Source organism: Hippopotamus amphibius, chromosome 7 (assembly GCF_030028045.1).
Source record: "Hippopotamus amphibius kiboko isolate mHipAmp2 chromosome 7, mHipAmp2.hap2, whole genome shotgun sequence".
In the NCBI taxonomy this organism is placed as follows: domain Eukaryota; kingdom Metazoa; phylum Chordata; class Mammalia; order Artiodactyla; family Hippopotamidae; genus Hippopotamus; species Hippopotamus amphibius.
In genome coordinates, this window is record NC_080192.1 from 65353971 (window position 1) to 65367084 (window position 13114).

At 37.3% G+C, this 13114-nt stretch overlaps 1 non-coding gene across 1 annotated transcript; it reads left to right on the top strand.

Annotated features, from left to right (window-relative positions):
* Nucleotides 1-1812: 1812 nt before the first annotated feature.
* On the top strand, nucleotides 1813-1919 carry LOC130857885 (U6 spliceosomal RNA). Its single transcript, XR_009054887.1, has one exon. It is a non-coding gene; the product is annotated as a U6 spliceosomal RNA (small nuclear RNA).
* The last annotated feature ends 11195 nt before the right edge of the window (nucleotides 1920-13114 follow it).

The window sequence follows — 13114 nt, forward strand, 5'->3', positions numbered from 1 at the left end:
ACTGATGACTAAAGCACAGATGAGTTTACTAAGATGTGGCAGTGCAGTTTCAAAGCACCTAACATCACCTACTGCTACAGGCATGGAGGGGCTGCCTTTGTGCCTCTACAACAGCAGCATGATATTCGATTATGTGTGGATGCAGGAATTACAGAAAACAAGGTGGCATCAAACATTCTGTCTATGCTTGCAGCTAGTGTATAATCCTCAGGAGTCTCTGCCTTAGATTAGTTCTGTATTTCCAGAGCTGGATAACAGACACCACTGGTATACTATTTTGCATTACAATAAATCGGTGCTCCCTTTCTGTTCCATCAGCCCTCCATAGCCTCTAAGGACCAAAGCTGCCCAAGATGTTTATAATCCATTCTAAATGTACACACTTTTACACAGCTCATGGTTATGAGACTGTCTTTGGATATTCACATGGCTATCTGTCAAGTAAGAGAAGACCAATTCTGCTTGTTAATTATTATCATACAAATTCAAGTAAATGCCAGAATGGAGTTTTTAAATACATTCCTTAGGAAGACTCTCCCTTCAACTATCTGAGTCTTAGGTAAAACTGTTTCTTTTGGAATTCACATTTTTATTAACCTAGCTGCTTTCACTGTTGGTTTGAAAAAGCTCAACTCAGGGACATTTAATTTAATAGGTATATCACACACAGATGTATTCACACCCCCCTACACATTTATGCATATTTATTTCTCCCTCAAGATAGAAAATAGACTAGTAGTATCCATTGGTAAGAAAATATTTAGAACTTAAAAAGAAAGCTGAACAAGTTTGGTGACTGATTTTTCAAATTTTACTTCCAAGACTGGGCGGCCATAAATCCGTTGACTGAATCCTCTCTGTATTTTCTTCTTATTTTTCTTTTTGATTTGGTTTTGAGTGTGAGACAGCCTGTCTTATATAGCTCAAAACTTTCCTTGGTTCTGTGAGTCCCAGAATCAGTTTAAGAAATACACTTATTCTCAGGGATGCTGCATAGTCAAGGCCATGACTGACATCAATGGCTCTCTCCATCATTTTTTAGAAGAAAAGTTGGGGACTTTGATATAGACTAAAGTGAAAACAATTCTGCTGAGTCTCCAAAATGTGGCACAAAAAATGACTGGTTGAGGATAGCATGCCATAATTGTCACATGAACCTACATTTTCTAATAACTTTCTTAGAAAACACAGGGAAGAAAGAATTATTTGAAATCTGTGTTTTAACCACCCCTATGTGAGTGAGAAAATAAGAAGCCCCAGAGCAGTGGTAGAAGCAAGGGTATGCATGGGGAGGCAAGTGAATTCCAAAAGTAAAGAGGAAAGAAGAAAGGCAAGACGGCAGCAGGAAAGCAGGGAGGGAGGAAAGAAAGGAGGGAGGAAGTAGGTGGGGAGGAGAGAGGATGAGAGAGAAAGAGAGAGAGAGAGAGAGGGAGAAGGAGAAGAAGGAGGAGGAGAAGAAGAAGAGCAAGAAGAAGAAGAAAGGGGCCAAGGAAGGGGAGGGAGGGAGAAAGAAAGAAAGAGAGAGAAAGAAAGAAAGAAAGAAAGAAAGAAAGAAAGAAAGAAAGAAAGAAAGAAAGAAAGAAAAAAAAAAAAAAAGTCAAAGATAACAGAAGAAACCGGCCATAATTTAACCACACATTGGGAGGTAAAATAAAAAATTGGGGGAGGCGGAATTTGCTGGTCACCTTTTTTTCTTAAAAAAAAGAAAAAAAAAAAAACAAATTCACAGACCATTTTGACTCATATGTGTCATCCCTTGCTCTCTTACTATGATATGTTAGGATCAGAGAGCTTGCACAAAGTGAAGTCCTGGTGCTCACTTCGGCAGCACATATACTAAAATTGGAATGATACAGAGAAAATTAGTATGGACCCGACACAAAGATGACATGCAAATTCATGAAGCATTCCATTTAAAAAAAAAAAAAAAGAGAGAGAAAAAAAAAAATGAAGTCCTTCACAGCAAACAAGAATAATTAGAGAAGAAACCTGGGGGAACACTGAGTTTGCCAGCAATGCCAGGGAAGAATGGGGGTCTTGAAGAGTGAATCAGGGCTTGATGGGAAGGCATTCTTGATTATACCACCAATATTGGCAATATTCATTGATCTTTAGTATCTAAGACTCAGTACTACTCAATCGTCTGCATAGTTCAAAAGAAACTAACTTTCCTGATGTTAATTATTTATTTGTCAGATTCCTAGTACATAAAAGCCAGAATAGTAGCAGGTCATGTTGAGCTAGAAAAGATATGGAGAAAGTGAAATGTAAGCATTTACAAACATTTTAATCCATGTTCTTCTGTTTCATCATATAAATTCTAACCTTTCCTTAAAGGTGGATGCCAGTTCCCAATTCACCAATAATACGCTAAAACATTTTGGCTTACTGTGCCTTTCTATTATCTGACTCTATATAATTTTTAATATAAGAGCAACACAGTTTGGTATTTAGCTGTATGTTACCTGGCATTTATACTTTTAATTTATTTTTTACAGTTTCCCCAAAAAGACAGATACTAGGTTTTCATCTCTTTTAACTTTTACACAGTACCTCACATAGCACCATGCATATAAAGATACTCACCTCATGCTTCCTGACTTCAAAATTTATCATAAATCTATAATAACCAAAACAGTGTAGTAGTGGCATAAGATAGACATGCTGATCTATGGAATAGAACTGAGAGTACAGAAACAAACCCATACATCTCTGACCAATTTAATTTTGACAAAAGTGCCATCTATTCAATGAGGAAAGAATAGTCTCTTCAACTGCTGGAAAACTATACATCCATATGCAAAAGGATAAAGCTGGACTCCTACCTGATACCATATACAAAATTAAACAAAGACGGATAAAAGACCTAAATATAAAATCTGAAACCATAAAACTCTTGTAAAGACACATAGGGGTAAATGATCATGACATTGGGTTTGGTGATGAATTCTTAGATATGATACCAAAAGCATGAGCAGCAAAAGGAAAAATAGATGAATTGGGCTTCATCAAAAAAAAAAATTATCAAAAGATACTATTAAGAAGTGAGTAGAAAATCTACATAATGGCAGAAAATATTAACAAATTATATATCTGATAAGTGTATAATATCCAGAATATATAAAAAATACTTACAACTCAAGAACAAAAAGACAAACTTAAAAATGAACAAAGGACTTCAATAAACATTTCTCTAAAGAAGATATACAAAAGGTCAGCAAGCACATGAAAATCTGTTCAACATTATTAGTCATTAGCAAAATACAAATCAAAAGACAGTAAGGAGGGAGAAAAAAAAAGATGGCGGCGAAGTAGAGAGACGTGGAGTGCATCCCTCTCCACAGATGCATTGGGAATGCACGGAAGGACACAGTAATTCCCACAGAGAACCAGCTGAACACCAGCAGATGGCCTCGGACACCAGAAAGGACTGTGGGGAGCCGGACATAGCCGGTAGGGAGGCATCTACGATGGCTCAAAGAGGGTGAAGCAGTGGAGCTGTGGCAGATGGGAGGGAGTGAGAAACATACGGAGGGTCCGCAGCACAGCTCAGAATTCCCGGACTGAGACATAGATCCGTGGCTGAACGGAGGGTCCAGGAACGGGAGCGTGGGAACCAGAGAGCTGGTTCAGGGTGAGAAACATTGTTGCCGGTAGGGTGACGGACCGAGAGGACAGGAGGGAGGAGGTCCGCGGAGAGGAGTGCCCATCCCTGAGAGCTGCCCAGCCATGATGGCGGCTGGAGGCTGCAGGCTCACGGGCGGTGGGGGGGGAAGAGCCGCCTGCATAGCCTCTCTCTCTCTTTCAGCACCTCTGCAACAGGCAGTGGAGAGACGCCCTGAGGGCCACCTAAGGCTCTCAGGGATAACAAGCACCCTCAGGTGCTCGGGCGGGGCTAGATTAAAACTCCTTGCAATGCCAGCAGCAGGGAGGCTGCGGAGACAAAAAAAACAAAACAAAACAACAACAGCAACAAAAAAAAAAAACCCGAGAGAGGCCCAAATCTAAGACTGTCTGTTTACGCCTGAGCCACCAGCGTCCCTCTGCAACAGGCACCTCCAAGCCCGACTGAAACAACAGTGCGCCACTGCTCACTCACTCCCAAGAGAAGGAGACACTATTGTATCCTCTCCCTCCCCACACACCCACGCTTACAGACGAACAATAAAGGAACCTCTGCTGGTTACAGAATAATGCAAAAAAACCCAAGGCAAGGAGAAGGACACTTACAGCTGAGACGCTAAAGAAACAGAAATAGTGGTATCAATACCTATTGAACTGGTCCATTCTGGGATCAGTTCTGGATTTTTTTTTTCTCTTTTTCTCTCTCTCTTTTTTTTCTTTTTCTTTTTTTCTTTATTAAATACGATCTTAGCCCTAAGGGATCTACAAGTTTTATAACATAATTTTTTAATGATATTTTTTATTCTTTTTTTTTTTTTTTTTTGCCCTTTTATATACTTCTATATCTAGCTAAGTTTTTGGTAGTACGGACAATATATCTCTCATACTTTCCTTTCATCCCTATCTTTTATACGTTTCTATGCCTTTCTTTTTATTTGCATATTTCCAACCACATTACGCTCTTCTGTTCCCCTTTCTTCCAGCCTTTTTAAGTTTATTTTATCTTAACATACTTATAAGCAACACTATCGGTCTGCTCAGACTCCTTGCTCTATTCTCCAGATGATACACTGCCTTGGTATTTAATATTAGGCTTTTGACTTTATCTTAGTTCTTAGTACAGTTGTCTAATTACATTCTGAGAATCTCCATTCTCTCTGGTGGTACTCCTGCTCTTTTCTATATTTGATCCTAGCTTACAAAATCTCCCTGGATTAATGTTTGTATGTGTAAGGTGTTATTTGTTTGTTTGTTTGCTTTTGCTTTTGTCTCTGATTTGTTCTGTTTCAGTTGTCAATTTCTGTTGGGTTTCTCTTTGAAGTACTGATAGCACACTGGGGTTCTGTCAGGTCTTTCTAGAGCCTTATGTCCTAATGGATTTAGTACTTGTGTGTCTTATACATGTATGTGTTTCCTAGACTTAATATTCGTTTAATCCAATACTTGGACATTAGTCTGAGGCTTGGACAGTCTTCTATAAACACCTCTATCACCAGGACAAGCAACCCCAAAAGTTTGGACAACCTAGAGGAAACAAAGAAACACCATGCAGGCGAAGGAGCAGGAAAAAAGCCCACAAGACCAAATAAATGAGGAGGAAATAGGAAAAATGCCTGAAAAAGAATTTAGAGTAATGATAGTAAAAATGATACAAAATCTTGGTAACAAAATAGAGAAAGTACAAGAAACAGTTCATAAGAACTCAGAAAAACAAACAGCAAAGGATAACAAAATAACTGAAATTAAAAATACTCTAGATGCTATAACCAGCAGAATGACGAGGGAGAAGAACGAATAAGTGAGTTGGAAGATAGAATGGGGGAAATAAACGCCACAGAGCAGGAAAAAGAAAAAAGAATAAAAAGATTAGAAGACAGTCTCAGAGACCTCAGTGATAACATTAAGCGTACCAACATTCGAATGATAGGCATCCCAGAAGAAGAAGAAAACAAGAAAGGGTCTGAGAAAATATTTGAAGAGGTTCTAGTGGAAAACTTCCCCAACATGGGAAAGGAAATAATTCACCAAGTCCAAGAAGCACAGAGAGTACCATACAGAATAAACCCAAGGAGAAATACACCAAGACGCATATTAATCAAACTAATAACAATTAAACACAAAGAAAAACTATTAAAAGCAGCAAGAGAAAAGCAACAAACAACATATAAGGGAAAACCCATAAGGATAACAGCTGACCTTTCTACAGAAACTCTGCAGGCCAGAAGGGAATGGCAGGATATACTGAAAGTCCTGAAAGAGAGAAACCTACAGCCAAGAATACTCTACCAAGCAAGAATCTCATTCAGATTTGAGGGAGAAATCAAAAGCTTTCCAGACAAGCAAAAGTGAAGAGAATTCAGCACCACCAAACCAGCCTTACAACAAGTGCTAAAGGAATTTCTCTAAGTAGGAAACACAAGAAAAGGAAAACACCTACAAATACAAACCCAAAACAATTCAGAAAATGGTAATCGGAACACACATGTCAATAATCACCTTAAATGTCAATGGATTAAATGCTCCAACCAAAAGACACAGACTGGCTGAATGGATACAAAAACAAGACCCTTCTGTATGCTGCCTACAAGAAACCCACTTCACACCAAGGGATACATATAGACTGAAAGTAAAGGGATGGGAAAAGATATTCCATGCAAATGGAAGTCAAAAGAAAGCTGGAGTAGCAATACTCATATCAGACAAAGTAGACTTGAAAGTAAAGACTATTAAAAGAGACAAGGAAGGACACTACATAATGATCAAGGGATCCATTCAAGAAGAACATATCACAATGGTAAATATCTATGCCCCCAATATAGGAGCACCTCAATACATAAGGCAAATGCTAACAGCTATAAAAGGGGACATCGACAGGAACACAATAATAGTGGGAGACTTGAACACCCCACTTACATCAATGGACAGATCATCCAAACAGAAAATAAATAAAGACACACAAGCTTTAAATGACACATTAGACCATCTCGACTTCATTGATATTTAGAGGACATTCCATCCAAAAACGACAGACTACACTTTCTTCTCAAGTGCACACAGAACATTTTCTAGGATAGATCACATCTTTGGTCACAAATCAAACCTCAGCAAATTCAAGAAAATTGAAATCATATCAAGCATCTTCTCAGACCACAACGCCATGAGACTAGATATCAATTACAGGAAAAAAACTGCAAAAAATACAAACACATGGAGGCTAAACAATTCACTCCTAAACAACCAAGGAATCACTAAGGAAATCAAAGAGGAAATCAAAAAATATCTAGAAACAAATGACAATGAAAACACAACAATGCAAAACCTATGGGATGCAGCAAAAGCAGTTCTAAGAGGGAAGTTTATAGCAATAGAGTCCTACCTTAAGCAACAAGAAAATGATTGAATAAACAATCTAACCTTACACCTAAAACAATTAGAGAAAGAAGAACAAAGAAACCCCAAAGGGAGCAGAAGGAAAGAAATCATAAAGATCAGAGCAGAAATAAATGAAAAAGAAAGGAAAGAAACCATAAGAAAAATAAATAAAACTAAAAGCTGGTTCTTTGAGAAGATTAACAAAATTGATAAACCATTAGCCAGACTCATCAAGAAAAAAAGGGACAAGATGCAAATCAACAGAATTAGAAATGAAAAAGAAGTCACAACGGACACCTCAGAAATACAAAACATCATGAGAGACTACTACAAGCAACTATATGCCAATACATTGGATAACCTGGAAGAAATGGATACATTCTTAGAAAAATACAATCTTCCAAGACTGAACCAGGAAGAAATAGAAACCATGAACAGACCAATCACAAGTACGGAAATTGAGACAGTGATTAAAAATCTCCCAACACACAAACGCCCAGGACCAGATGGGTTCACGGGCGAATTCTATCAAACATTTCGAGAAGAGTTAACACCTATCCTTCTCAAACTCTTCCAAAATATTGCAGAAGGCGGAACACTCCCAAACTCATTCTACGAGGCCACCATCACCCTGATAGCAAAACCAGGCAAAGATGTCACAAAAAAAGAAAACTACAGACCAATATCACTGATGAATATAGATGCAAAAATCCTCAACAAAATACTAGCTAACAGACTCCAACAGCACATTTAAAAAATCATACACCATGATCAAGTGGGGTTTATCCGGGGGATGCAAGGATTCTTCAATATACACAAATCAATCAACGTGATACATCATATCAACAAATTGAAGGATAAAAACCATATGATCATCTCAATAGATGCAGAAAAAGCTATTGACAAAGTTCAACATCCATTTATGATAAAAACTCTCCAGAAAATGGGCATAGAAGGAAATTACCTCAACATAATAAAAGCCATATATGAAAAACCAAAAGCCAACATCGTTCTCAGTGGGGAAAAACTGGAAGAATTCCCTCTAAGAACAGGAACAAGACAAGGGTGTCCACTCTCACCACTATTATTCAACATAGTTTTGGAAGTTTTAGCCACAGCAATCAGAGAAGAGAAAGAAATAAAAGGAATCCAAATTGGAAAAGAAGAAGTAAAATTGTCACTCTTTGCAGATGACATGATATTATATATCGAAAACCCTAAAGACTCTACCAGAAAACTGCTAGCACTAATTGATGAGTTTAGTAAAGTAGCAGGATACAAAATTAATGCACAGAAATCTCTTGCATTCCTATACACTAACAACGAAAGAGCAGAAAGAGAAATTAAGGAAACTCCCCCATTCACCATTGCAACCAAAAGAATCAAATACCTAGGACTAAACCTGCCTAAGGAGGCAAAAGATCTGTATGCAGAAAACTTTAAGACATTGATGAAAGAAATCAAAGATGACACAAACAGATGGAGAGACATACCATGCTCCTGGATTGGAAGAATCAACATTGTGAAAATGACTGTACTACCCAAAGCAATTTACAGATTCAATGCAATCCCCATCAAATTACCAATGGCATTTTTCATAGAACTAGAGCAAGAAATCTTACGATTTGTATGGAAACACAAAATACCCCAAATAGCCAAAGCAATCTTGAGAAGGAAAAATGGAGTTGGTGGAATCAGGCTTCCTGACTTCAAACGATACTACAAGGCCATAGTGATCAAGACAGTATGGTACTGGCACAAAAATAGAAAGGAAGATCAATGGAATAGAATAGAGAACTCAGAGGTAAGCCCAAACACATATGGCCACCTTATCTTTGACAAAGGAGGCACGAGTATACAATGGAAAAAAGACAGCCTCTTCAATAAGTGGTGCTGGGAAAATTGGACAGCAACATGGAAAAGAATGAAATTAGAACACTTCCTAACACCATACACGAAAAGAAACTCCAAATGGATTAAAGACCTACATGTAAGGCCAGACACTATAAAACTCCTGGAGGAAAACATAGGCAGAACACTCTATGACATCCATCGAAGTAAGATCCTTTTTGACCCACCTCCTACAATCATGGAAATCAAATCAAGAATAAACAAATGGGACCTCATGAAACTTAAAAGCTTTTGCACAGTGAAAAAAACCATAAACAAGACAAGAGGACAACCCTCAGAATGGAAAAAAAATAATTGCCTATGAAACAACGGACAAAGGATTAACCTCCAAAATATACAAGCAGCTCATGCAGCTTAATACCAAAAAAGCAAATAACCCAATCCACAGATGGGCAGAAGACCTAAATAGACATTTCTCCAAAGAAGACATACAGATGGCCAACACACACATGAAAAGATGCTCAACATCACTCATCATCAGAGAAATGCAAGTCAAAGCCACAATGAGGTATCACCTCACACCAATCAGAATGGCCATCATCACAAAATCTGGAAACCACAAATGTTGGAGAGGGTGTGGAGAAAAGGGAACTCTCCTGCACTGTTGGTGGGACTGTAAGTTGGTACAGCCACTATGGAAAACAGTTTGGAGGTTCCTTAAAAAACTACAAATAGAACTACCATATGATCCAGTCATCCCACTACTGGGCATATACCCAAAGAAAACCATAATCCCAAAAGAAACTTGTACCATCATGTTTATTGCAGCACTATTTACAATAGTCAGGACATGGAAGCAACCTAAATGCCCATCAACAAGTGAATGGATACAGAAGATGTGGCATATATATACAATGGAATATTACTCAGCTATAAAAAGGGATGAGATGGAGCTATATGTAATGAGGTGGATAGAACTACAATCTGTCATCCAGAGTGAAGTAAGTCAGAAAGAGAAGGACAAATATTGTATGCTAACTCACATATACGGAATCTAAAAATGGTACTGATGAACTCAGTGACAAGAACAAGGAAGCAGATACAGAGAATGGACTGGAGAACTCGAGGTATGGGAGGGGGCGGGGGGTGAAGGGGAAACTGAGACGAAGCGAGAGAGTAGCACAGACATATATATACTACCAACTGTAAAATAGTCAGTGGGAAGTTGTTGTACAACAAAGGGAGTCCAACTCGAGGATGGAAGATGCCTTAGAGGACTGGGGCGGGGAGGTTGGGGGGGACTCGAGGGGGGGGTAGTCAAGGAAGGGAGGGAATACGGGGATATGTGTATAAAAACAGATGATTGAACCTGGTGTACCCCCCAAAAAATAATTTAAAAAAAATGTAAAAAAAAAAAAAAACAAAAACAAAACAAAACAAAAAAACAGTAAGGTATATCCACCAAGATATAACAGTCAAAATAAGAGAAAATTAAATGTATTAGCAAGGATGTGGTAAATTGGAACCCTCAAAAACTGCTGATGGAAGTGAATGGTTTTGCTCCTGTAGAAAAGTTTGGCAGTTTCTCAGAAAGTTAAATATAAATTTAGCATAGGATTGAATAATTTCACAACTTAATATATAACCAAAAGAATCAAAAACAAGTTCTCAAAAAGTACATGTACACACATTCATAACTGCATGATTCACAATAGCCAAAAATTGTAGGCAGCCCAATTTTCTATCAGTGGATGAATGGATAATCGTGGTATATCCATAAAGTATATTATTCAGCTATGAAAAGGAATGACTTATGTATGTGACAATGTGAATCAACCTATAAAACATGGTAACTGAAATAAGCCACAGGCAGAAGATCACATATTGTATGATTCCATTTATATGAAATATCCCGAATAGAGAGAGAATGCAGATTTTTGTTGCCTGGGTCTGGTGGAGGGGGAAGAGAACACGGGAAATAACTTCTTAATTGAATAGGTTCTGCTTTGGGGGTGAAAAATGTTTTGAAACTAGATAAAGGTAATGATGGCCTAATATTGTTAATGTACTATATACTGCTAAATTGTTCCCTTTTTTAAATGGTTAACTTTTGTTATTTGAATTTCAGTTCAATAATGAAAAAAGTACTCAATTGTTTCCTTATTATTTCATTTATTCAATAATTGTTTCAAATGCTAATTCATTGTAGGTTTACAATTTAAAAAGGTAATTTGCACACACATTTGATATTTGAAATGTATCTGCATCAATTTATTCCTAAACTTACAGTTGCAGTGTTTTCTTGGTGTGGATGCCAGTGGACTAATCCTGTGATAAGCCCAATGAAAGTATGAGAATGGTGTGCAGATAGAGAGTGGCTGGTGGTTACTGACATGGGAGGGTAAGGGAACAAACGCCAGCAGCTGACTATTTCTGAAATTTGTACTGACTTTTACCTTCCCTGTCAATGAAGGACCTATTCTGAACAAGCAGTTTTTCAGCCCCAGCACTGTTGTCCTTTTGGGCTCAATAATTCTTTGGTTAAGGGGACTGTTCTGTGCAATGCAGGACATTTAGCAGAAGCTCTGGTGTTTACCCTGTCAGAGGTGGATGTCGATAGCAACCTCTCCACTCTTCACTTGTCAAATCTCATTGGTAGGGGGAAAGGCAAAATTGCTTCTGATTGAGAATTACCGATGCAGAGTGAGTTCTTCAGAAATTTAAGAGCAGAGGTTTCTAAACAGTTATGGTGTCTCAATTGTCATTAGTCTGTGGCAAAAATATGAGGAAAAAATGAGGAAATGGTTGGAAGAAGATTTTGTTGTGATGATTGTCAAGAATCCCTGTTTTTAAATTCAAAGGAGTGCTCATTTTTTAATGAAAGGTGTTTAAACCCTTTTATTTAATTACGGTAATTGCATAGGCATTTGAATTAGTTTTTGTTTTGCTTTAGTCTTCTTGACATTGACAAGTCCTCAAAATTTATTTTGAAAAATTTTGCCTTGATAAAAAAAAAAAAAAAAAAAAGAAAAAGAACACCTAAAAATCAGGACTTACTTCTTTAGATCAGAGCAAGTATATCTTTTTCTCCTTCACACAACTTGGAATGGTATCATCCTGGGATCTATACATACCTATCACCATGTACACCTAACTCAGATTAGGTAGCCACTTGCAAGAGCCAAGATGAGACAAAAATAAAGCAAAACTGTTTTATTTTCTTAATACGAAGGTTAAGAACTGGTAGCCTGCAGCTAGTACATGGCCTGCAGGTATACTTTGTATAATAGTATAGTAGTTTTAAACCTGTGCTTTAATTGCCAATACTTTTAAAAGTAAAATTTTACATTTAAATGAGTATTACTGGCTTATTTTTAATAATGGTAAACCCACATTTTGAAGTAGAAAAAGCAGCTGGAACTTAGAAATTCCATTCAATTCAGTATGCATTCACCATTGGGCCCATTTATCTCCATTTTCTATCATCTCCTAAACTTGTCCCTCTTGACTCATTTATTTTATTCTTAGAACAAATTGTTAAGAATAACAAATTGTTGTTGTGTCATTTTTTGTTTTCATACCAGCCAGAATGAGATGGTTTGTGCATCATTTAATAAAAAAATCTCCATTTCATTCTTTTTAAAATGCTTTAAGCTAATCTTACAAATAAACTGATAGTGAAAAATATTCAATTTAAAGAAAAATAAACCAAACCAATTATTTTGAAGTTTTATGATTTTGTTGGTTTTTCATTTGTTTGTTTTAATGTTGAATTCAGAAAAAAAAAGTTTCAACTTTAAGTGTATAATTCAGCTAGGTTTTAAGCACATTTCTCCTTCCCTCATATACCTACAGGCCTCATCTAATTCCATAGGTAACAGTAGATCGTTAGGGAAGTGAGAGCCACTGACAAGGGGAGAGGCAGGTGGGGAGGAGGCCCTCAGGATTTGCCAGAGGAGAGATGTCATATAAATTTTAAAAAATAATCTTAGCAGGTGATTCTAAGTAACTGTTCCTCCAATACCAAAAATTAATCCCATTGAGAGTTATTTATTTTGAACCTTTCTAAACTTGTCTGAAAAAGCTTGGGAGTCCCTCCTGATTGTTTAAAAATACATGAATGAATGCATATAGGGAACAGCTAATAAAAAGTTATATTACTGAGCTTTGATGAATGAAGAATTAAATCAGTCTAAGAAATGGAATCAAGAGTCACAATAAAAAAGTCTTTCCTTCTTTCTCCTCACTTCTCTTTGATGATTTTGTC